Source organism: Ranitomeya variabilis, chromosome 8 (assembly GCF_051348905.1).
Source record: "Ranitomeya variabilis isolate aRanVar5 chromosome 8, aRanVar5.hap1, whole genome shotgun sequence".
Taxonomy (NCBI): domain Eukaryota; kingdom Metazoa; phylum Chordata; class Amphibia; order Anura; family Dendrobatidae; genus Ranitomeya; species Ranitomeya variabilis.
Genome location: NC_135239.1, coordinates 158,259,225 through 158,280,563, shown reverse-complemented (window position 1 = coordinate 158,280,563; position 21,339 = coordinate 158,259,225). Strand labels below are relative to the sequence as shown.

General features: G+C 45.2%; 1 protein-coding gene across 2 annotated transcripts in view; it reads left to right on the top strand.

Annotated features, from left to right (window-relative positions):
• Positions 1–9,494: 9,494 nt before the first annotated feature.
• LOC143788584 (microtubule-associated serine/threonine-protein kinase 3-like) overlaps positions 9,495–21,339 on the top strand; it is a 48,729-nt gene continuing 36,884 nt past the window's right edge. For both annotated transcript variants that reach the window (XM_077278367.1, XM_077278366.1), the window contains exon 1: positions 9,495–9,626. The gene's annotated coding sequence lies outside the window, so the exon portion shown is untranslated. The remainder of the gene's footprint in view (positions 9,627–21,339) is intronic.

Sequence of the window (21,339 nt, the reverse complement as noted above, 5' to 3'; positions counted from 1 at the left end):
GACACACAGCGGCTTCTGGCTACACCGGCCCCTCAGTACCTCGGCTCCCCGGACCCGGATTATTCGGTAAATATACAGAATTCATTTACTGGTAGCTCTCCCCGCTCTGCACGATCTTTAGGGATATTTATCCCACTGTGCATTTATCTTATCTTTTTAGCGCCATCTCCTGCAGCGGCCTTTTTGCCCTCCCAAGAGCGCTCTACCTCCCTCACAACCTTCAGAACCTCCGAGGTAATTATGAGATTTATGTATATCACTACTCAGAGAACACTTTCTCTGGTTGCCCTGGTTGCCCGGCTTGTCATTGTTTATAACTTGGCCTTCATCACACCCTTTAGGTGGTTTTACCGGGCTGCCACACATACATTGGGTTTCTCATACCTTTTGTATTGCGCTGTCCTGCCTCCAGGTAATTCACAAAAACTTTTGTATTGGGGATCTTAATGCCATTTTACATTATTAGCACCCGCGCTTGGGAATGCCATAACCTTATGGAGTGTGTGCCATATATATGGTGTTGCCCTTATACAGGGTGGGCGGACATATATTGCTGGAGCTCTCCCTGCTCTTCTCGCTTCATTACTGTTTATTCACTATGTCACATTTTCATTATAGGTGTTCACTCTGCACTCGTGTCCCTAGTGCCACAGTCAGACACCCTGCAGCACTGCCCTCACAGTATCCTTCTGGGCATCAGCTCAATTTGTGTTGAATCTCAGCATCTAGGGTATACAACTGCTTGTTTTCCTTATCCACGATCACAGCTTCTTATAGCCTAGCCTAGGAATTCTACGACTCACGGATCACCAGTCTGGATTATCCCTGACCGTCACGGTTGTCACTGGTTATTTATTATTTATTTTTTGTTCATCATGTACTGATCTTGTTTGTATATCCATTATAATTTGACCTGTTCTCTTCTTGTGTATAAATTTGTCAACTAATTGTATATCAGATGCCATTTACAACTTTGTAATTGTTGTTTGCATATTTTTTCAGCTTTATGAGAGATGTTTCTGATGAAGGTCTTATGACCGAAAACGTTTAGACACTCTCGAACTGGTCGCACAAATAAACAAAACTCTTACGTTTTTTGCAAATGAATCTCTGAGTGCCAAGTGCTTTATTGTCTATATACGGGTTGGATACCCTACTTGTGCACCACCCAGGAACCTTGAGTGCCGTGAACTCTTGACATATCTGATCAGAGGCGTAGCTAGGGTTTTGGTTTCGTTTTGGGAAGGGGCCAAACTGCTGAGTGGGCCCCTTACAACTGGGTGACGCACCCTAATAGCCTCAGCAGATGACCGCGCTGTTGCTGAAAATCTCTATACAAAGACCAACATTGATATTACCGCCATATGGTCAGTGGTTGATACCAGTCCTATAGAACATATAAGTGATTACAGTACAGCAGGGGTGGGGTACCGCAGGCCCCCAGGCCATCTACGTCCCTTGATGACCTTTTATCAGGCCCCTGAGCAGATTCTCAGGGACCACATTCTTTGGCAAGGAGCTGTATTTTGATTGCCACAGGCTCAATTTCTTCTTGCTCTGTTAGCACACACACGCAGTGTTCACTACAGAAAACTGAAGGGCATGCAATGAAAGATTACGTCCTGACACCAGTGCCAGAGTCAGGATGCACTTTGTGGGTGGAGTTTGTACGGCCCCCGAAGGATGTTATAAATATCCAAATGGCCCTTGGTAGAAAAACAGATTTCCCACCCCTGCTATAGAGTCTACCTATGGAGGATGCATTATACTATAGAATCTGCCTATGGGGAAGTGCATTAGACTATAGAGTCTGCCTATGGGGGGGCGTTATTAAATGTAAAATGGGCACTTATTGTTATAGGGGAACTCAGGTTACTGTGACTGTGAAAGGTGCACACACAGGGCATTATTACAGTCATATGAAAAAGTTTGGGCACCCCTATTAATCTTAAGCTTAATGTTTTATAAAAATTGTTTTTTTTTGCAACAGCTATTTCAGTTTCATATATCTAATAACTGTTGGACACAGTAATGTTTCTGCCTTGAAATGAGGTTTATTGTACTAACAGAAAATGTGCAATCTGCATTCAAACAAAATTTGACAGGTGCATAAGTATGGGCACCCTTATCATTTTCTTGTTTTAAATATTCCTACCTACTTTTTACTGACTTACTAAAGCACTTTTTTTGGTTTTGTAACCTCATTGAGAAGAAGAATGGTGAGATCAGTCAAGGACAATCCTCAGACCATCTCCAGAGAGCTGCAGCATCAACTTGCTGCAGATGGTGTCACTGTGCATCGGTCAACTATACAACGCACTGTGTTTTTATGCCGCCATGCATAACTCCTTTTTGTATTACCAAACAACTCAATCTTGGTTTCATCAGTCCACAGGACCTTCTTCCAAAAAGAAATGGGCTTCTCCAAATGTGCTTTTGCATACCTCAGCCGACTCTGTTTGTGGCGTGCTTGCAGAAACGGCTTCTTTTGCATCACTCTCCCATACAGCTTCTTCTTGTGCAAAGTGCGTTGTATAGTTGACCGATGCACAGTGACACCATCTGCAGCAAGTTGATGCTGCAGATCTCTGGAGGTGGTCTGAGGATTGTCCTTGACTGATCTCACCATTCTTCTTCTCTGCCTTTCTGATGTTTTTCTTGGCCTGCCACTTCTGGCCTTAACAAGAACTGTACCTGTGTTCTTCCATTTCCTTACTATGTTAATCACAGTGGAAATTGACAGGTTAAATCTCTGAGACAGCTTTTTGTATCCTTCCCCTGAACAACTATGTTGAATAATCTTTGTTTTCAGATCATTTGACAGTTGTTTTGAGGAGCCCATGATGCCACTCTTCGGAGGAGATTCAAACAGGAGAACAACTTGCAATTGGCCACTTTAAGTAGCTTTTCTCATGATTGCATACACCTAGCTATGAAGTTCAAAGCTCAATGAGGTTACAAAACCAAAAAAAGTGCTTTAGTAAGTCAGTAAAAAGTAGGTAGGAGTATTTAAAACAAGAAAATTATAAGGGTGCCCATACTTATGCACCTGTCAAATTTTGTTTGAATGCAGATTGCACATTTTCTGTTCGTACAATAAATCTAATTTCAAGGCAGAAACATTACTGTGTCCAACAGTTATTAGATATATGAAACTGAAATAGCTGTTGCAAAAATAATTTTTTTTATAAAACATTAAGCTTAAGATTAATAGGGGTGCCCAAACTTTTTCATGACTGTATTTTCTAGGGGTCAAAATGTGGGCACTGTTTTCTAGGGCACTTGCACACAGCATTACTATATTCTAGTGGTTTGTTTCACCAGCCAAAGGCACACAGTACCACACAGTAGGTGCAGTAACAGGGACACATATGGCAGCAGTATTGGGGTATCAGCAAGATAAGGAGTTTGAGCAGGTTGGGAAGGAATAGATGGGGATGGTGCTGAAAATATGAGACTTGAAATGTGTCTTTGTTGTAATCTCTGCATCCGAGTCCTGGGTGGAAGAAGTCGTCATGTCGGTCTGGGCCAGATGGAAAGGACGGGAAAAGTGAGCGATTCTATCAGAAAGATCATCAGCTGTAAGTTACCATCTATAACTTTACTGCAGGGGTGGGGAATCTTTTTTCTACATCTACCAATGGATATTTATACCATCCTTCGGGGGCCGTACAAACTCCGCCTATAAAGTGCATCCTGACTCTGGCACTGGTTTCAGGACGTAATCGCTCATTGCATGCCCTTCAGTGTTCAGTAGTTTAGTCTGCGTGCTAACAGAGCAAGAAGAAATTAATGAGCTGGTGGCAACAAAAATACAGCTCCCTGCCCAAGAATGCGGTCCCTGAGAATCTGCCCAGGGGCCTGATAAAAGTTCATCAAAGTTATGGCCCTGGGGCCTGAGGTTTCCCACCCCTGCCCTAAATAAATGTTTATATTGTCATTTGGAGGGTGACATACTCCCTTTAAATATCATCCTTCTTGGCAGCACATTGTCCTGTGAACGCATACTGCCAAGAACAGTGCTGTTCTATGTACACAGGACAATCATGTAAAGATTGTCCTGTGCACATGTAAGTGCGGTCACAGACTGCCTAAACAGGTTATTAAATGACTGACAATCTGCTTGATATACAGTAGCAGATCAGTGGTCATTTAAAACTGCACTTAGCTAATGTAATGTAGCCATTTTTAGATCTAGGTACCTCACAGGTCCTGGAGTCATGATGACTTGTGCCATCTACAGCTCATCTCTGCAGACTTCCATCTTCTCCACTCTTTCGCAGTACATCTCCACTCTTTCGCAGTACATCGCCACACGATGCCTTGAAAAATAACAGTGTTGTTATAATGCTTCTGAATAAAAAGAACCAGCCATGTTGTGCCCTGAATAAGCATAACTCTGTGAACCCAAATAAATTAATTGCTCCTCGCTGTGATCCCTGCACAAAAAATGGCCTCACACTGTCCCTCTGATGGTACATGGCATCCACACTGTTCTTTCATATAAAATACTTCCACTATACTGCCCCATTATATACTACGACTACCACACCATCTCCCCTTATACACTATGGGCACCACACCGTCCCCCTTATATATTATGAGAACCGCGCCGTCCCCCCTTATGAATTATGCCCATTACACTCACCCCACTTATGAACTACGATCTCCACACTGTCCCCACCAAATGCTGCCCCCCTTTCTATAGTAATCTGATGCTGCCCTTCTTCCATAGTAATCCCACCCCACGCTACACCCTTTTCAATAGTGGTCCCACCCTTCGCTGCTCCCTTTTTACTAGTAATCCCACCCAACTCTACTCCTTTTCCATAGTAATCCCACCCTACGCTGCCCCTTTTCCACAGTCATCCCACCCCAGGCTGCCCTCTCTCCATAGTGATACCAACCCACGCGGCTCCCTGTTCTATAGTGGTCTCTCTCCATGCTGCCCCTTCTCCACAATTCCCCTTTGTCCACAATGAACGCACCCACACTGAACCCCTTTCCATGGTGATCCCATCCCATGCTGCCCCTTTTCCATATTCTTCCCACCCCACACTGCCCCTTTTTCTAGTGATCCCACCCCATGCTGCCCATTTTCTATAGTGATGACACGCTGCCCTTTTCCATAGTCATCCCACATTGCCCCCTTTTCCATAGATATCCCACCCTATGCAGTCCCCTTTTTCATAGACATCCCAACCCATACAGCCCCCTTTTTAATATACAGTGGGTACGGAAAGACCCCTTTACATTTTTCACTATGTTTCATTGCAGCCATTTGGTAAATTCAAAACAGTTCATTTTTTCACATTAATGTATACGCTGCACTCCATCTTGACTGAAAAAAAATATAGAAATTTTTGCAAATTTAATAAAAAGAAAAACTGAAATATAACATGGTCATAAGTATTCAGACCCTTTGCTCAGACACTCATATTTAAATCACATACTGTCCATTTCCTTGTGATCCTCCTTGAGATGGTTCTACTCCTTCATTGGAGTCCAACTGTGTTTAATTAAATAGATAGGACTTGATTTGGAGGCACACACCTGTCTATATAAGACCTCACAGCTCAAAGTGCATGTCAGACCAAATGAGAATCATGAGGTCAAAGGAACTGGCCAACGAGCTCAGAGATAGAATTGTGGCAAGGCACAGATCTGGCCAAGGGTACAACATAATTTCTGCAGTACTCAAGGTTTCTAAGAGCACAGTGGCCTCCATAATCCTTAAATGGAAGACGTTTGGGACCACCAGAAGTCTTCCTAGACCTGGCCGTCCAGCCATACTGAGCAGTGGTGGGAGAAGAGCCTTGGTGAGAGAGGTAAAGAAGAACCCCAAGATCACTGTGGCTGAGCTCCAGAGATGCAATAGGGAGATGGGAGAAAGTCCCAAAGTCAACTATCACTGCAGCCCTCCACCAGTCAAGCCTTTATGGCAGAGTGGCCAGACAGAAGCCTCTCCTCAGTGCAAGACATATGAAAGCCCGCATAGAGTTTGCTAAAAAACACATGAAGGACTCCCAGACTTTGAGGAATAAGATTCTCTGGTCTGATGAGATGAAGATAGACCTTTTTGGTGATAATTGTAAGCGGTATGTGTAGAGAAAACCAGGCACTGCTCATCACCTGCCCAATACAATCCCAACAATGAAACATGGTGGTGGCAGCATCATGCTATTGGGGTGTTTTTCAGCTGCAGAGACAGGACAACTGATTGCCATTGAAGGAAACATGAATGCGACAAAGAACAGATATCCTGGATGAAAACCTCTTCCACAGTGCTCTGCACCTTAGACTTGGCTGAAGGTTCACCTTCCAACAAGACAATAACCCTAAGCACACAGCTAAAATAACAAAGGAGTGGCTTCAGGACAACACTGTGACCATTCTTGACTGGCCCAGCCAGAGCCCTGACCTAAACCCAATTGAGCATCTCTGGAGAGACCTGAAAATGGCTGTACACCAACGTTCACCATCCAACCTGATGGAACTGGAGAGGATCTGCAAGGAAGATGGCAGAGGATCCCCAAATCCAGGTGTGAAAAACTTGTTGCATCATTCCCAAGAAGACTCATGGCTGTACTAGCTCAAAAAGGTGCTTCTACTCAATACTAAGAAAAGGGTCTGAATACTTATGATCATGTGATATTTCAGTTTTTCTTTTTCAATAAATTTGCAAAAGTTACTACATTTCTGTTTTTTTTAGTCAAGATGGGGAGCAGAATGTACATTAATGAGAAAAAAAAGTGAACTTTTTTGAATTTAACAAATGGCAGCAATGAAACGGAGTGAAAAGTTTAAAGGGGTCTGAATACTTTCCATACCCACTGTACATCTCACTCCATGCGGCTCCCTTGTTTATAGACATTCCATCCCATGCAAACCCCTTTTTTATATAATATCCCACCCCATACGGCCCTCTTTTTGATATAGCCAACCACATGTGGACCCCGTTTTCATAGACCACCCCACCCAGCCTTTTTCACAGATATCCCACCCCATTCTGACCATTTTCATAGATTCCCACCCCATGCTGCAGCCTTTTTCAAAGACATTTTTTAAATCCTGAGGCTGCCCCCATGACCCATTGCCCAAAGGCTCTGGACCTCCGATGCCTAGTGGCAAATTCAGGCCTGACTATTAAGGCACTTTAACACTGCACTGTCGCTTTATAGTCATCATCACTATCACATACTGTATCTGTAGAATGCTCGCAGGTGTGTAGGATGTAGTGACACACAGGAGGCAGAACAAAGGTTAACAGGTTCTTTATGTATAGGAACAGTAATGGTACAAGCAGGGGGTAAGGAATGTGATTGGAGGATAGGGGGAAAGTCAAATGCACTAGAATATAACAGGTTATCTTATCAGTCTCTGTGCGCTGGAGGAAGGTGGCTGGAAGATCCCACGGCGTCGCCTCAGGCGGCGCGAGATGTCTCCGATCCGGTCCCGCAGATGAGCGATGCACTTTCTCCTGGCGATGACAAATCCTCCGGGTTCTTCGGCATGTGATCTCCTGATCCGTGCACACAGTGAGGCAGAGGTTATGGTCGGCGGCACAGAAGAAAAAGCAGAAAGCTCAGTAGGCAAGGCAGCAGGAGCACACAGTCCAGCAGACACAGCCACAGGCCGGTCCTAAGCAGGCACTGCAAAAATGGAACTAAGCGGTGCCTCCGTGGTGGTGAGCAGAGCAAAGGTCAGCACTACCCGGTGTAGTAGTAGGTAGTAGGGTAGGATGTGTCAGCAGTCTGGCTAGCTTGAGGTATAGACACAGCTAGCGGGCGTGGATCCATGAAGAGGGAGTTAACCGTCTCACTACTCAAAAGCTCGTTCCCCACCAAGTGTCCCGTCTTCCCACTCAAACTGCTATTTATGTCGGACTCGTCTCCACTAGTCAGGTGTCCTGTACTGCTCCAGTCAGCAATCTCTTCCTCCTGGACCACTGGTGACTGACCCGACGGGCCGGAAGCACGAGCACCGCTGACCCCGTCACGTGATCAGGGGTCATTGGTGCGTTGCCGTCACAACCAGTGGTCTCCTCAAGACCTCTATGGTTGTGGATGGCAGATTGCTATGAGTGTCACCCCGTGGTCGGCGCTCATAGCAATGCTGTAATTCAGCTTCACACAGGTGATCTGTGCATCATCTCTATGTAGCAGAGGCGATCGAGTAGTGGATGCTTCTAGCCTCCCATGGAGACTATTGAAGCATGCCAACATAAAAAAAAAAGTGTTTAAAAATATAAAAAAATATAAAAGTTCAAATCACCCCCCTTTTGCCCCAATCAAAATAAAAAAATAAAAAAATCAAACCTACACCTAGTATCGCCGCGTTCAGAATCGCCCGATCTATCAATAAAAACAAAGATTAACCTTATCACTAAAGGGCGTAGCGAGAAAAAATTTCAAAACGCCAAAATTACGTTTTTTTGGTCACCCTGGCATTGCATTAAAATGCAATAACGGGCGATCAAAGAACGTATCTGCACCAAAATGGTATCATTAAAAACGTCAGCTCGGCCCGCAAAAGCCCACAGCCAACCCCAGATCACAAAAATGGAGACGCTACGGGTATCGGAAAATTGCGCAATTTTTTTTTTTTTAAGCAAACTCTGGATTTTTTTCCCACCATTTAGATAAAAGAGAACCGAGACATGTTTGGTGTCTATGAACTCGTAATGACCTGGAGAATCACTGTGGCAGGTCAGATTAAGCATTTAGTGAACCTAGCACAAACGACAAACAAAAAACAAGTGTGGGATTGCACTTTTTTTGCAATTTCATCGCACAATTAATTTTTTTCCAGTTTTCTGTTACACGACATAGTAAAACCAATGGTGTCGTTCAAAAGTACACAAAACAAGCCCTCACATGGCCATATTGACGGAAAAATAAAAAAGTTATGGCTCTGGGAAGAAGGGGAGCGAAAAACGAAAAAAGCTCCGAGGGTTAACAATGCATCATTATTGTTATACACTATTATAGCCCTTTTTTATTGCAATCATTTTGGCGCTATTTGTCTTCAGGATTGCAGTTTGTAGTCGTGCTGATATCTAGCAGTACTATGATATATTTCTGCAATACTGTCATGATGTAGATGGCTTGCCCCTAGCAGCATGTTATTTGCCGCTTTGACATAGTCATTTTCCTCAGATACTAATGGAAGTAGCGCCTCATTTATACTGTTATGCAGTCATATGGCCACACAAGTCTTCACTTCAATAATACATCACTTCTGTCTGCATTATTTGGCTGCTTAGGTGCCTATGCTGGGTGCGCGCATGCGCCTTCCATTCCATACTCCTGACCTCGGAAGTTCTGTTGTTGCTGACACACACCGTCACCCAGGCGACACCTCAAGCGTGCGTTCCACCAGCCGAAAACCGGAAGTCACATGACTTCATGAGGGCGGAGTTGGGTCAGACACCCAGCGCAACACAATACCCTTTTACACGCATGTCTCGCCTGTACCATGTGATCGTATTGTCCGCTTCTTATTGGCCACCTCTTAGTAGTTAGTAGACAAGCATCCCCTTGCTGGAAGAAGCGGGGCAAACTGCACAGCGGGGTAGGAGGGACTCGGAGCAGCCATAGAGGTTTGCCCCAGGATAGGCTGTGCATGTAGGTATTTATGGTCTTCCAATGATAATATGCTGGGATGTGTGACTGCTCAGTAATAGCACCTCAGTAATTGTGCGATGCCGAGCGCTTCACATGGCTATCAGCACGTATATGGCCGGCACAGCACAGCCTGGGCTATAGTGGATGTGGCCAGCTGGGCCCCTCAGTGTGCGCCTCCTTTAGCTTTATTTATGGATTTTGTGCATTTTATTTAATGAACTGTGATCTCTTAAATAGGTTTTGAATATTCCCTTTGTGTGCCTGACATCTAATTACTTAGATTTAATATACTGTAACTCAAAGTGATACAATAACAATCTAAAAAAAAAAAAAAAAAAAAAAATATATATATATATATATATATATATATATATATATATACACACTAGATGGTGGCCCGATTCTAACACATCGGGTATTCTAGAATATGCATGTCCACGTAGTATATTGCCCAGTGACGTAGTATACAGCACAGAGCCACGTAGTATATTGCCCAGCCACGTATGTCACAGGTTAAAAAATAAACATATACTCACCTTCCGAGGGGCCCCTTGTAGTTCTGTCGCCTGTGTGCGGTGCAGGCGGCAGCTTCCAGTCCCAGGGTGTGATGACGTCGCGGTCACATGACCGTGACGTCATAGCAGGTCCTTGTCGCATACCATCCTTAGCACCGGAACCTGCCGCTTGCATGGAGCGGTCACCGGAGCGTCGCGAGGAGCGGGAAAGGCGGCGGAAGGTGAGTATATAATGATTTTTTTATTATTTTTAACATTAGATGTTTTTACTATTGAGGCTGCATAGGCAGCATCAATAGTAAAAACTTGGTCACACAGGGTTAATAGCGGCGGTAACGGAGTGAGTTACCCGCGGCATAACGCGGTCTGTTACTGCTGGCATTAAGCGTGTGTGAGCCGTGACTGCGGGGATTATGGAGCTGGCGCCGGGCACTGACTACAGGGGAGTAGGTAGGGACTAATCGGACTGTGGCCGTCGCTGATTGGTCGCGGCAGCCATGACAGGCAGCTGGCAAGACCAATCAGCGACTTGGATGCCATGACAGACAGAGGCCGCGACCAATGAATATCCGTGACAGAAAGACAGAAGTGACCCTTAGACAATTATATATATATATATGTATATTTATTTTTTTTCTTTTGTGGCAATGATTATTAATAATAATAATCTTTATATAGCGCTAACATTCCGCAGCGCTTTACAGTTTAACAGTTTCAAACACAACAGTCATAGGTAACAACGTTAATAAAATAGTTAAAGCACAATAAGACGACCCTGCTCGTGAGAGCTTACAATCTACAGTGAGGTGGGGGAGATACAAAGTACAGGAGCGAATGGGGGACTCTCTCCCTCTCCCTGATAGGCCGCTCTGAAGAAATGTGTTTTGAGGGAGCGCTTAGAACTATGCAAGTTGTGGATGGTCTTAATTTCTTGGGGTAGAGCAATCCAGAGGATTGGCGCAGCATGGGAGAAGTCTTGGAGTCGGGAGTTGGAGGTACGGATTAGTGCAGAGGTTAGTCAGTCATTTGCAGAGGTCGGTTAGGCCGATAGACAGAAATGAGGGAGGAGATGTAACGGGGTGCCGCACTGTGGAGAGCTTTGTGGGTGAGAACAAGTACTTTGAATTGGATTCCATAATGAATGGGCAGCCAGTGTAACGACTGTCGAAGAGCAGACATGTCTGAATACTGTGGTATGGCGACTGGTCATGTAATTAATGGGCGGTATGTATCGCAGAGGTGGGTGGCCCTGTGATGAAAGCCTGGGCGTGTTTTGGTCAGCAGATCTACTGCTGAGGGATTTGTTTTACATTGTTAAGGCTTCCGGGTGATTGGAGAGATGGGTGGGTCCAGTCACTTACAAACCCACCCAAAGGGATGTGTCTGAATACCCAAGATGAAGCCTGTTTGTGATTTTGTGTTTGGGGACCTGTGGTGATGTCACGATCACCTGACTAGCCTTGTGATAGGTACCTGGGTGTGGTTACACCTATGTAATGGAGGTGTGTTTGGCACATGGGAGTGAGTGCTGGCTAGTCTGAGCCAGAGCAAGGAGGTCTGTGAGATACCTCCTTAGTGGACGGTCTGATAACTGTGAGCGATACTGACCGGGGTCAGTGAGAGACGTCTGTGGATAAGAGGCATCCGGGGACCTGTGAGATGGTCGCCAACAGGTAACGGACTGTAATCCGTGTTATGCTGACCGGGGTCAGAGAAGGACTGTGGTTCCACTGTAAAGCCCAATGTGTACAGATGGTGTTCAGGCTGTTGCATACTACAAAGTTCCTGAGGGTGCGGTTTATGCAAATCGAAATAAACCAAATAGACTGTTTTTGTAAGAAAATTGTGCCTGTGTACGTTTATCTCTTTGCCAAGCGAGTGTTCCCCAAGACACGCAGTAAGCGCTATCTTACAATACTGATTAGCTAGATGAACAACCCTGGTTGCTGCATTAAGGATGGACTGGAGAGGTGAAGTTTAGCGAGGGGGAGGCCAACTAATAGAGTATTGCAGTAGTCCAGGCGGGAGTGGATCAGGGCGACAGTGAGGGTTTTTGTTTTGTTTCCATGGTGAGAAAAGGGCGGATTCTAGAGATGTTCTTTGGGATTTCTAGAAACGCCATCCACCCCTATGTCCACAGACTCCCCCCGCGGAGACGGACATGCGGCACGTCTTTCAGGACCTCAGCATGTCTATTTCTCTTGCAGAGACGTGAACCTCCGCAACAGAAATTACATCCATACAATGCACTGAATGCAGTAAATCCGCACGGTTCAGTGATCACATGCGGAATTACCTGTGTTCAATAGACGGCAGCGCTTTGGACACAGCGAACATGTGCTGTGTCCAGAGCGCTGCTCGTTCTGGCTCGTGGGCACATAGCCTAAAGCTAGCACTGGTACTATATATAAAGTGATCCACATGTTGGTGTGGTGGTCACCCTGATGTGCGTTTCAGCAGCAGCCTTCTTCCATGTTTGGTGTCATGTCAGTGAGACTTCTCCTTAGAACTGTCTCCACAACGAGAATGATAATTACTGGTCATGTGGTGCATAGAATAATCCCAGCAGGTGATGTGATGGTCCTGGTCATGGGTAGAGCCACATGAGCAGGACTCAGCTGTATGACCTGAGGCCCTGCCTGCCCAAGGTACATCGGTCGTCTGCACAATCCAGCATCGTTAGAAGATGAGCATATATTGGGGGGGGGGGGGGGGAGTATAATAACGTTTTTTGTGATTTTGTTTTGAGGCATATTGCATTTATAAGAATTAACTTGTGGCTGTTGTATGAGTGATGTTAAAATGAAAAAATTGCGTAGATGAAATCTGAAAAACATGAGGTCCAGCACATGTTTCTGCGGCAAAAGCCCTAGGGGAAAAAAGGGATCCTGTGTCACATAACATGCACTATTAAATAATAATAATACTATTTTTTATTTATATAGCGCCAACATATTCCGCAGCACTTTACAATTAAGCGGGGACAAGTACAAACAATACATTCAGTACGAGTTAAGACAATTTAAACAGTGACATTAGGAGTGAGGTCCCTGCTCGCAAGCTTACAATCTACAAGGAAATGGGGGGACACAATAGGTGAAAAGTGCTTGTTATTTCAGGTCTGGCAATTATAATACATAGGGATTTTCATACAAAGCTGCATGATCCGGTCATCAGCCCGTGTGTTTAAGTGCAATAGTCAAGTATCAAGTGCAGTTATCATGTGCATGGAGGGTGTGGAGACAGATGAATAGTAGGGTGCAGATTCAGAGTAATATTTGGAAGGAGGGAACAGGGCAAAGTTAGTTTACTGAGTAGTTGGTGTGGTAGGCTTGTTTGAAGAGATGGGTTTTTAGAGTGCGCTTGAATAGGTCGGGGCTAGGTATCAGTCTGATCGTCTGGGGAAGTGCATTCCAGAGAGCTGGCGCAGCACGAGAGAAGTCTTGGAGACGGAGGTGTGAGGTTCGGATTACAGGGGATGTTAGTCTTAGGTCATTTGTAGAATGGAGGGCACGTGTAGGGCGATAGACAGAGATGAGAGAGGAGATATAAGGCGGTGCAGAACTGTGGAGAGCTTTGTGGGTGAGAGAGATGAGTTTATACTGGACCCTGTAGCGAATGGGTAGCCAGTGTAATGACTGGCACAAGATGGAGGCATCGGTGAAGCGGCTGGACAGAAATGTGACTCTGGCTGCAGCATTCAAGATGGATTGGAGAGGAGAAAGTTTGGTAAGAGGGAGACCGATTAGAAGAGAGTTGCAGTAGTCCAGACGAGAATGAATAAGAGCGACAGTAAGAGTCTTAGCAGTTTCAACAGTGAGAAAAGGTCGGATTCTGGAGATGTTTTTAAGATGCAGGTGACAAGAGCGAGTGAGTGATCGGATATAGGGAGTAAAGGAAAGTTCGGAGTCGAATATGACCCCAAGACGGCGGGCATGCTGCTTGGGAGTTATGGTTGAACCCTCCAGGGTAATTTTGATGTTGGGTAGAGTGAGGTTAGTAGAAGGGAGAAACACAAGAAGTTCCATTTTGGAGATATTTAGTTTCAGGTAGAGGGAGGACATGATGTTAGAGACAGCAGACAGACAATCCTTGGTATTTTGAATTAAGGTAGGGGTGATGTCGGGGGAAGAAGTGTATAATTGGGTGTCGTCAGCATAGAGATGGTACTGGAATCCAAATCTGCTGATTGTTTGTCCAATAGGGGCCGTGTAAAGAGAGAAGAGGAGGGGGCCTAGGACTGAGCCCTGCAGAACCCCGATAGTAAGGGGGAGAGGAAGAGGAGCCAGCAAAAGATACAGTGAAGGACGGTCAGAGAGGTAGGAGGAGAACCAGGAGAGGGCTGTGTCCTTGAGGCCTATGGAGCGGAGCATAGTGAGAAGGAACTGGTGATCCACAGTGTCGAATGCGGCAGATAGATCCAGGAGATCATATAACATCTGTTCAGAAGGGAACCTGTCAGCAGGATTGTGCACCATAACCTACAGACAGTGTCAGGTTGGTGCAGTTATACTGATTACAATGATGCCTGGTGATGAAATCTGTCTTGTGGTTGTTCAATCTTTTTTCTTTTTTTTTTCTCTTCGCCACGACAGCACCCACTTAAGAGAGGGGATCCGCCCCTAGGAACAGGAAACCCTATGGAGAGATAAAAGGGGCGGTCCCCCTCGCTCCCACAGTTGGTTTCCTGTTCCTACGGGAAGCGCTTGGAGAGAAGAGGATACCCAGCCTGGATGCCGCTTGCGCAGTTTACCTTTATGGGACGGCAAGGGCTCCAGAAGCTGTAAGCAGCGTCGGGGGTCCTATGGCAGCTTCCCCCCTCTGCTGGCAGGTACCGTGAGGCCAGGTCCGGGGAGTCGCCTGGCTCACGAAGATCCACCCAGTGGACCTGCGGGGACCGAATCGCTGGGGTAAGGAGATCCTGCGGCGCCATCTCCGATGGTGCGCAGGCAGCGTGGGTCCGGTGTACTGTCCCCCGGAAGCATTATCGCAACTTCCAGGGTGAGTTAGGAGGAGGACGGCGCCTGCGCTAACGCTGGTGGGTGCGCAGGCGCATACAGCATGGCCGCGACCCGGATGTAGCGGTCACTTCCGGGTGCGGCAGGAAGAAGATGGCGGCCCCCAATAGAAAAGGATGCCGACACTGATCCTCCGGCGTCCATCATGGCATCTCCCCAGGACCCGGCGATGGCTTCATCCGAAGTCACCGCTATTACGCCTGGTAGCCGGACAAGCAGCAGTCGCAGATCTTCTTCTTCTAAAAGCACCAGAGATAAAAAATCAGGCCGATCGGCTCCTCCATCTGTACCTCCGTCTCCTCCTCATCAGCCGGTATTGTAACAACAACTTCACTGGGTGAGTGTGTGTGTGTGTACCCTCTTGGGCTGATTATACTCCCCCCTCTTTGTCTATATTCCTTAGGCAAAAAGAACAGGGAAAACCAAACACAAGCAATGTGCTTTATGTTCTCAGCCGCTCCCGGATAGTTATTTAAAGAAGCTGTGCCAGTCTTGCATCGAATCCACCTTACGTGAGGAATCTTCAGTAAGGTCGGAAGATATAAGGAGTATGATTAGAGAAGAATTACGGGCCTTCCGAAGCTCGGAAAAAATTCCTGAGGGTAGGAAAAAATATAATTCCCCCAGGTCTGAGCAGTCTTCTGATATTGAAGATAAGGATTCGGATGGTTCCCCAAGGATCATTTCCTCAGATGATGAGCGGGATACATGCTTTCCCACAGACAGTATTGATAATTTAGTCAAGTCAGTTTGTAACACCATGGGCATTGAGGATACGAAAATCCCTAAAACACCACAGGATGTGATGTTTGCTGGCCTGTCAGAAAGGAAAAAACCTTCTTTTCCTGTAATTCCAGCGATAAAAAATTTAGTAAAAAAAGGAGTGGGAAAGCCAGGGGCAAAGAGGATTGCCGTCTTTGTCAAAAAGACGCTATTACTTTAATGACGAAGATTTCTCCATATGGTCAAAAGCCCCGAAGGTAGATGCAGCAGTGGCATCCACTTCTAGGAAATCTTTACTACCCGTTGAAGATTCCGGTTCCTTGCAAGACCCGCTGGACCGGAAAGCTGATTCCCTCTTAAAAAGAGCATGGGAATCCTGTACAGGAGCTTTCAGGCCAGCTATATCGGCAACATACACTGCCAGGTCCATGTTAGTCTGGTTAAATGATTTAGAAGAAGGATTAAAAAGTGGCCTTTCCCGGGATAAACTGATCTCTTCCATGCCGTTAATCAGAGGAGCTACAGCCTTTTAAGCGGATTCCTCAGCTGATTCTATACGGTTAGCAGGCAAATCGGCAGGTCTGACTAACGCGGCTCGTCGAGCCTTATGGCTAAAGGGGTGGAAAGGAGATCCCCAAACGAAGTCTAAATTATGTGGTCTTCCATGCCAGGGTGAGTACCTATTTGGTACTAAGTTAGATGAAATACTAACTAAAGCGGGTGAGAGGAAGAAGGGGTTCCCCAATAATACTTATCTCCCATCCTATAGGAGAGCGTTCCGAAAGCCCGTGTTTAATAGAAGAAAGGACTATAAAAACCAAGACCGCTGGGCTAATAAAGACTTTAAACAGAAAGGAGCTTTTTTTCGGAAAACGTCCATTCAAACCTGAGGATAAACCCCGTTAGGACAGATCTACCCGTTGGTGGTAGGTTGTCTTTCTTCTATTCACAATGGCTGACAATGACTTCCAATCCGTGGGCAACTAGCCTTATATCTACGGGTCTAAAATTAAAATTTGTTTAAATCAATAAAAAAATTTGAAATAAAATTAAAATTTGCCCGAGTCCCTCCGGACTCATTTTTATTGACTTCCTTAAGGTCCCAATCACAACAAGAGGCCTTAGAACAGGAAATAATAAATCTCCTGTCCAAAGGGGTTCTAGTGGAAGTCCCTTTTCATCAAAAAGGAAGAGGTTTTTATTCCCCTTTATTTTTGATTCCGAAACCAGACGGATCATTCAGAACAATAATTAACCTGAAAAGACTAAACGTCTTCTTAGAGAACCAAACTTTTAAAATGGAGTCTATACGATCAACTATAAAGCTTCTGTTTCCCCATTGATTTATGGCAGTACTTGACCTTAAAGATGCGTATTACCATCTACCAATCTTCATCGAACATCAGCAATATCTACGGGTGGCAGTTATGATGGAAGGTCAAATAAGGCATTTTCAATATACAGCAATGCCCTTTGGACTGTCGATAGCTCCTAGAGTCTTCACAAAATTAATGTCAGAAGTAATGTCATTTTTGAGATTAAAAGACACACTTGTAATACCATATTTAGATGACCTTTTGATAGTGGGTAACTCCCTTTCCCAATGCCATCAACGTTTACTTGATACAATTTCGTCCCTGCAGGAATTGGGGTGGTTAGTAAACTGGGAAAAATCCAAATTGTCCCCCACAACTCGACAAACATTCCTAGGGCTTATTCTAGATTCTATAAATCAAAGGTGCTTTCTTCCCGACTCTAAACAATTAGCAATTATAAACAAGGTACAATCGGTGATTAATAACCCCTAATAACCCCCTAATTTCCCTAAGAGAAGGTATGTCCCTTCTTGGTTCTTTCACATCATGTATTCCGGCTGTCCCATGGGCTCAATTCCATAGTAGAAAATTACAGTATACAATTCTACAAGAAGAAGAGAGATTACAGGGCCAATTAGATAGTCGGTTATCCTTACCAACAGACGTGTTAAAATCTCTTACCTGGTGGTTAGATCAGAGTCATTTTACCAGTGGGGTTCCCTGGGTGGTTAAACCTTCTAAAACAATCTTCACCGATGCCAGTCCTAGTGGTTGGGGAGCACACTTAGGAGATCAAATAGTTCAAGGTCTGTGGTCTCTTAGAGAATCGAACGATTCTTCTAATAAAAAAGAACTGAAGGCTATCTATCATGCCCTATGTAAATTTCTTCCACAGCTACACCGAACGCATACAAGAATCTTTTCAGACAACATGACAGCGGTGGCATACATAAACCACCAAGGGGGAACAAGATCAGAAGCTCTGTCTATAGCCGGCGACATTCTAACCATAGCAGAGGAGCACCTCCTATCCTTATCAGCACTGCATGTGAGAGGAGTCGACAATCCAAAAGCGGATTTCCTCAGCCGCCACACTCTCCGCCAAGGAGAGTGGGTTCTCAACCGTCGTATCTTTTTAATGATAGTCAAAAAATGGGGCACTCCCGAGATAGACCTTTTTGCGACGAGGCACAACAGACAAGTCAAAAAGTTCACTTCATTGTTCCGATCCAACAATCCAGATATCTTCGATGCTCTGCAAGTCCCATGGACATTCCAGAAAGCATATGCCTTCCCTCCGTTAATTCTTCTTCCAACTGTGATCAGAAAGATAAGGGAGGACAGAGCAAACGTGATCTTAATAGCTCCGTTTTGGCCCAAGAGGCCATGGTTTTCCTGGCTGAGAGCCATGTCAATCTCAGACCCGTGGATCCTTCCGGAGGATCAGGATCTTCTCTTCCAGGGCCCCTTCAACCACCCTCATGTGAAGGGTCTACGGTTGACAGCCTGGAATTTGAGAGGCAGCTGCTAAGGATGAGAGGGTTTTCTAACAAAGTAATTGACACTCTGCTACTAAGTAGGAAAAAATCCACCACATCTATTTATGTAAGAGTGTGGAAAAAATTTCTAAACCGCTACCCGACAGCCCTATCAAACGAAATTCATATTCCTATGATTCTAGAATTTCTTCAAAAAGGGCGCGATTTGGGTCTGGCAGTCAGTACCTTAAAAGTACACATTTCTGCGCTTGGTGCTTTATATGCTCACGATATTGCAGGTAACAAGTGGGTAGCCAGGTTTATCGCAGCTTGCCAAAGGTCAGAGACAGTTCAAATTCCCCATGTACCACCTTGGGATGTTAATTTAGTCCTCGAAGCTCTGACAGACCACCCCTTTGAGCCACTACATTCAGCTCACATAAAACACGTCTCCATCAAGACAGCTCTTCTTGTCGCGTTGGTATCGGCTAGAAGAGTAAGTGACATACAGGCATTATCGATAGATCCACCGTTTATGTCTATATTTCCAGATAGAATTGTCCTAAAAACGGACCCTTCCTACTTACCCAAAGTATGCACTAAATTTCATAGATCACAAGAAATTTTCCTTCCCTCCTTCTATGATAACCCTACGAATCAGGAAGAACAAAAATACCACACATTAGATGTGACGAGAGCCATATTAGCCTATTTAGATAGAACTAGCGCCTGGAGGAAGAGCAGGGCTCTTTGTTTCCTTCCAGGGTCATAGAAAAGGAGATGGAATCACGAAGGGTACTTTATCTCGGTGGATTCGGGATGCAATATGTCTGGCCTATTCATCCAAAGGGGAGAACCCGCCTGAGACCGTAAAAGCACATTCCACTCGGGCGATAGCATCATCCTGGGCCGATCGAGCGGAAGTTCCAATAGAACTAATATGTAAGGCCGCAACCTGGGCTTCTCCTACTACCTTCTATAATCACTATAGATTGGATTTATCTACTTCATCTGACCTGTCCTTTGGTAGATCAGTTCTTAACACTGTGATCCCTCCCAAATGACTATCTCTGAAAGTCTCTCAAGTGGGTGCTGTCGTGGCGAAGAGAAAACACCGGATTACTCACCGGTAATGCTCTTTTATAGAGCCACGACAGCACCCCTTTACTTCCCACCCTAATAAGTTATTTTTATATAGGAGCACGATTAAGGGTGTTTTGGTTCTTGTAGTTAGCCATACTTAAGTTAACTAATGATAAATGATGAAATCAAATTGCCTACTAAAACTGGTGGGCGGTTCCTCGCAATCTCTGTAACCCAACTGTGGGAGCGAGGGGGACCGCCCCTTTTATCTCTCCATAGGGTTTCCTGTTCCTAGGGGCGGATCCCCTCTCAAGTGGGTGCTGTCGTGGCTCTATAAAAGAGCATTACCGGTGAGTAATCCGGTGTTTTTTTTTTTTTTATATAACTCAAATAGGTTTTTATTAAGAAGAACATCAACATCCCATCAACAACCCCCAACATTACAAACTCAAAACCCCGTTTTGACAGCTCACACTCTTCCATTAACATGACCTGTACAAGTATATAGATTTGTATTATACATTATCACCTACTGTAGCAGTGTAGACCAGGATCCCTACAGATAATTACCCCAGAGACTGTTACCCCACCTATCCACCTCCTAACCCGTTTCCAGCCAAGGCACCAACAGTTTGTCATACATCCCCAGTTTCCCCCTTTTCCAGAGTAATAACATGCTTCACATAGTTGAGGTATTCTCTTGAAGGTAGATCCTCCTTTATCCAGTTCCTTGCTATTACCTTTCGAGTTATATTTAGTAATCTAGCAATTGCCACATTCAGGTTGTTATCCACTATTATTATTATTATTATTATTATTATTTATTTAGCACCATTAATTCCATGGTACTGTACCTGAGAAAGGGGTTACATACAGCGTTAAAGATATCGTTTACAGTAAACAAGTTTACAATGACAGACTGGTACGGAGGGGAGAGGACCCTGTCCTTGCGGACTTACATTCTGTTGGATAGTGGGGAAGAGACAGAAGGTAGGGGGCGGCTCTGTCGATGGCGAGGCGGCGGCTCTGGCGATGGCGAGGCGGCAGAATGGTTATTGCAGGCTGTAGGCTTTCCTGAAGAGATAGGTTCCGTCTGAAGGATCTGAGGGTGGTGGATAATCGGACGTGTTGAGGCATGGAATTCCAGAGGATGGGGGATATTCGGGAAAAATCTTGGAGGCGGTTGTGTGAGGAACGAATAAGTGTGGAGGAGAGTAGGGGTCTTGGGAGGATTGGAGATTACGTGAGGGAAGATATTGGGAGATTAGTTCAGAGATATAGGGAGGGGACAGGTTGTGGATGGCTTTGTAGATCAGTGTTAGTAGTTTGAACTGGATTCGTTGGGGAATTGGGAGCCAGTGGAGGGATTTGCAGAGGGGAGAAGCAGGGGAGTAACGAGGAGAGAGGTGGATTAGCCGGGCAGCAGAGTTGAGGACAGACTGGAGCGGTGAAAGAGAGTTGCAGTAGTCGAGGTGGGAGATGATGAGGGCATGCACAAGAGTTTTGGTAGATTGTGGGCTGAGGAAGGAACGGATTCTGGCAATGTTTTTGAGTTGGAGGCGACAGGAGGTGGCAAGAGT